Source organism: Peromyscus leucopus, chromosome 1 (assembly GCF_004664715.2).
Source record: "Peromyscus leucopus breed LL Stock chromosome 1, UCI_PerLeu_2.1, whole genome shotgun sequence".
In the NCBI taxonomy this organism is placed as follows: domain Eukaryota; kingdom Metazoa; phylum Chordata; class Mammalia; order Rodentia; family Cricetidae; genus Peromyscus; species Peromyscus leucopus.
The window spans coordinates 111,781,613-111,786,709 of record NC_051063.1 but is presented as its reverse complement, the minus strand read 5'-3'; the positions used below and the strand labels follow the sequence as shown (position 1 = coordinate 111,786,709).

The following is a 5,097-nucleotide window of genomic DNA, read 5'->3' as shown; positions in this document are numbered from 1 at the left end:
ATGGTATTTTTTTATATACTATATCCTGATTATGTTTCCCCTCTCTTTACTCCTCCCAGGTTCCCCCCCCCATGTTTCCTCCTATTCAGAGCAACCCCTTTCTATCTCTTGTTGGCAAACCAACAGGCACCTAAGGGATAATAATAAGATAAAATAAAATAATATAAAACAAAACAAACACATAGGAATAGGACAGAACAAATAGAAGGAAAAGCATCGAAGAAAAGGCATGAGAAGCAGATACAGACACAGAGATGACTGATTTGCTCACTCAGGAATCCCATAAAAACGTAAGACCTGCTTGCTTCTTAGGTCCATTTGCTTGGAATATGTTTTTCCATCCTTTTACCCTGAGGTGATGTCTATCCTTGATGTTAAGATGTGTTTTTGGATACAGCAGAAAGATGGATCCTGTTTTCACATCCATTAAGTTAGTCTGTGCCTTTTATTGGGGAATTGAGACCATTGGTGGTAAGAGATAGATATTAATGAACAGTGATTGCTGATTCATGTTATTTTGTTTGGTGGTTTGTTTTCCTCCTTCTTTTGATTTGCTGATCTGGTGTTATGTATTCCTTGTTTTCTTGGGCATGGTTACTTTCTTCAGGTTGAAGTTTTCCTTCTAGCACCTTTAGTAGGGCTGGATTTATAGATAAATACTGCTTACATTTGCTTTTATCATGGAATGTCTTATTATCTCAATATTGTGATTGAAAGTTTTTCTGAGTATAGTATTCTGTGTTGACATCTCTTGTTTGCAACACATATGTCTTGACCTTTCTGGCTTTCAGGGTCTTTATCGAGTCAGGTGTAAGTCTAAATGGCCTGCCTTTATATGTTACTTGCTTTTCCCCCTTGCAGTTTTAAATACTCTTTCTTTTTTTCTGAACATTTAGCATTGTCTAGTCTATTTGTCTGTTCTGTATAGTAGATGTTCTGGCTAGTTTTTTTTTTTTTTTTTTTTTTTAATGTCAACTTGAAACAAGCTAAAGTTACTGGAAAGGAGAGAACCTCAATTGAGAAAATGTATTTGTAAGATCTGGCCATAAGGCCTTTTCTTAATTAGTGATTGAGTGGGGAGGGTCTAGCCTGGGCTGGTGGTTCTGGGTTCTATAAGGAAGTGAGCGAGCTATGGGGAACAAACCAGTAAACAGCACTCCTCCATGGCCTCTGTGTCAGCCCCTGTGTGTTTGAGTGTCCAGACTTCCTTTGATGACAAACTGTAATGTGGAAACCTCAGCCAAATAAACCCTTTCTCTCCCAGCTTCCTTTTTGGCTGTGGTGTTTTATTGCAGCAATAGAAACCCTAACTGAGACAATAGGCATCTCTTGTGGGCGTCCAGCTCCCACCTTTTGAAGGGCTCTTAGGTGGAGGAGAGAGGAATGAGGAAATATCAGATAGAAAGAGAGACCTAGACGATGCGAAGAAAGACAGAAACACAGGATAGCTTTGGGAGAGCCTGGATCAATACCCAATAGACTCATCCTTTATTCAAAAGTGCTTTTTATAACATGCTAAGGAGAGGAGCAAAAGACCTCTCCCTTGCAAGATCGAAGCATACCATACAGCCAAGTGTAGACCCTTCCAAACACCTGGTAACCACACCTGTGGTCAAATCATCTCCTTATACAGCCCTGCTGGGTGAAGCAAGCTCAGATTCTCTGACCTTGAGTAATTTGGGCCTCCACAGTCTCCTTTAAGTAAATTTTCTTCTATGATTCTGCTGAAAATATTTTCTGTGCCTTTGACCTGAGTGGTGTTTTCTCCTTCTTCTAGTCCTATTGTTAGGCCCCACCCAGGGTCCTGACGTCATCTTATATAAAGTCCCTTTTAAGAGAAAACTCCCCCTCCCCCTCCCTCTTTCTTTCTATTCCCACAAGGTGTGTACCTCCATGCTCTCTCTCTCTCTCCCCCTCTCTCCCCCTCTCCCCCTTTCCCTCCTTTCTCCCTCTACTTTCTCCCTCCCTCTATTCCCTCTCCCCTTCCCCCAAAATAAACTTTCCACGTGGACATGTGTCTACATGGTGTGAGTGACTTTCCACCGCTCCACGCTGCAGCCCACTGCCGTGTCTGCATGGCATGTATTCCTTACCCACCGAGGCACCTTGGCCCGACCCACCGAGGCCTCTCACGAGCCATATCATAACAACTATTGTTTATAGATTTTGTGTTTTCATATTGTCCCTGATTTCCTGGAATTTAAAAAGGAAGGTTTAACATTTTATTTGACTGACATATTAATTTCTTCTATCTTGCCGTCAATGCCTGAGATTTTCTCTTCTATCTCTTGTACTCTGTAGGTAGAGGCTTGCTTCTGAGGTATCCATTTCTTCTACCTTGCTGTTAATGCCTGAGATTTTCTCTTCCATCTCTTGTATTCTGTAGGTAAAGGCTTGCCTCTGAGGTTCCAGTTTGATCTCTCAATTTTTTCATTTCCAGATTTCACTCAGTTTTCTTTATTGATTGTATTTTCACATTTAAGTATGTAATTGTTTTATAAAAATATGGAACACTTGATGAATTTTTGTGTCACCCTTGGGCATGGGCCATGCTAATCTTTTCAGTATTATTCCAGTTTTTGTAAATGTGCTGCTGATGTGAGTACTGCATAGCTCTTCTTAAAATAATTTATAAAAAACACCCTAGAAATTAAAAAGGAGCACAAAAGCTTGTCTATAATTCTGCCACCTGTTTATGTTGATAATTATCACCTTAATGTTCTTTCCAGACTTTTTTTTTACATATTATTTTTGCAAGACATGGAATTTAGAAAAATTTACAATTAGCTTTATAGATTAATATATCTAGTGCTAAAAATTATAGAAATACTATCTGATTGGTATATCACAGCTCATTTAACAATTTCCCTACTGTTGGATTTGTAAGTTATTTTCAGTGTTTCACTGTTTAAATGGCATTACAGTGAATATCTTTGCGCATACAACTTTTTTTTTAAGGATTCTCTCTCTCTCTCTCTCTCTCTCTCTCTCTCTCTCTCTCTCTCTCTCTCTCTCTCTCTCTCTGTAAAGAAAAATCAATTCCCAAAGTATCATTATTAGAAAACAACAACAACCCAAAACCTTAAAATGGCCCAGTGAATACAGTTGTTTTTCCTTTTGTTTTTGGTCTGAGGTGTTTGCATCAAATGGCTAATACATATTTTATAGATGGGAAATTAGAAAACAACAGATAATTATTTCTTTCTTCTTATCTCATCATGATATCAGTTTCTTTAAGAGTTCCATTCTGGGTTTGATGCATTGGAAATGTTTTAGTCTTTCTCAGTAAGGAGCTTTGTTTTTTTGGAGATATGTAGTGTGAATATTTGTGTCCCACAAAAATTCATACATTGAAATCCTAATTCAAAGGTGTTGGCATTAGGCTTTGGGACTTTTGGGAGGTAATTAGATTGCGCATGAGGAGCCCTCATGAATGGAATTAGTGTCTGTGCTGGCCTGAATGAAAAAATGTTTCTGGTAAGCTCATGTAGTTGGACACTTGGTCCCCAGTTGATGGTGCTGTCTCAGAAGGTTATGGAACCTTTAGGAGGCAGAGCCTGCTGGAAGAAGTACGTCACTGGGACCAGGCTTTGAGGGTTTATAGCTTGGCTCCACTTCTTGTTCTTGCTCTGTCTCTGCTTCCTGTACTTGGATGAAGACCAATGTGATGAGGCAGATTCCTGTACTTCAGGATGTTTCTCTGCCTGTTGTCATGCCTTCTGCTCCATGATGAACTGTGTCCCCTCTGGAATGGTAAGACAAAATGTAACTTTTTCCTAAGCTGCTTTTTGTCAGGGTATTCTGTCACATACACAGAAGGTAATCCAGTATCCTCATGAAAGAAACCTCAGAGAGCTAGCTGCCTCTTCCGTTACCATCCACAAAAGAGAAAATGACTCTCATCAGATATTGCCAGTGCCTTGGTGCTGGGCTTCTCCATCCCCAGTCTATGTTTTGTTGTACAGATTAAAAATAATCTATTGTTACTACCCAGGTATCTGGATTCTGGTTTAGATTCTCTTGAGACAGAATTTGCTGAGATAAGCAAGGGGCTCAGAAACTTATATTTTAATCCTAGGTATGCTATTTGTAATTTTTTTTAAAAACTGTTCTTTAAACATCAACATGTGATTAACCTTTTATTGTAAAAGAAGAAAAACAATCTAATTACCCAAATTGACTCCTGAATTCCTAGAAGCTGTTCTGAGGGTTTGCATCTATACTGTGGCTTTTAGACTGGACTGTTTAGTAAGATATTTCCTACAGTGCCTGTCAGATTGTGTGTTTTCTAATGGGATGATTATATGCAATAGTAAAATGAACCTGAACTTGACTCTAAAATTTTTAAGCAATGACTGAGAGGGTACTTTATGTCTTCTCTGAAATGGGGATAATAATAGGGTTAAATGGAAACTTAAGGAAAGTAATGCCCATTGGGTACCTATCAGTGGTTAGCATTCATACCTACCAGTGCTTAGCATTCAGATATCTACCAGTGCTTAGCATTCAGATATCTACCAGTGCTTAGCATTCAGATACCTACTAGTGTTTAGCATTCAGATATCTACCAGTGTTTAGTACCAGTGCTTGGCATTCAGATATCCACCAGTGCTTGGCATTCAGCCATCAAAAGTGTTTAATTTCTTCTTTCTACCTAATTTAATATCCCATGATAGGTTAGTAAATATTTTCATAATTGTTTGTCAGAAACATTACAGGAGAATGACTTTTTTTGTAGAATCAATGTAGTTTAGTTTGATTTCTGTGAAATACTTAGCAGTATTTTAGGCAGCCTTCATATTTCTAGGACATTTTCAGGAGATAGCTGGCTCAGTTGAATATATTTGGAGGTAATAGCTGTCATGTAGGCTGTTTATTTCAGTCTATTTACTATATATGTAGTGTATTTTCTGGTAGTCTAGGTAGAATAGATTTGTTTTCAAGCACCAATGAATGTGTATATCCAAAACTTCCATTCTGGATGCAGAGGTGCTTGTAGTTTAAGAACATAAATAGTGCCACAAATTGTCCACCAGATGGAAAGTAATAATGTCTTCTATTGCAAGCTTATCTGAAAATGTCTTTATTTTGATATTG

At 38.4% G+C, this 5,097-nt stretch overlaps 1 non-coding gene across 1 annotated transcript; it reads right to left on the bottom strand.

Annotated features, from left to right (window-relative positions):
• Positions 1–2,499: 2,499 nt before the first annotated feature.
• LOC114695947 lies at positions 2,500–2,606 on the bottom strand. Its single transcript, XR_003734939.1, has one exon. It is a non-coding gene; the product is annotated as a U6 spliceosomal RNA (small nuclear RNA).
• Between the last annotated feature and the right edge of the window lie 2,491 nt (positions 2,607–5,097).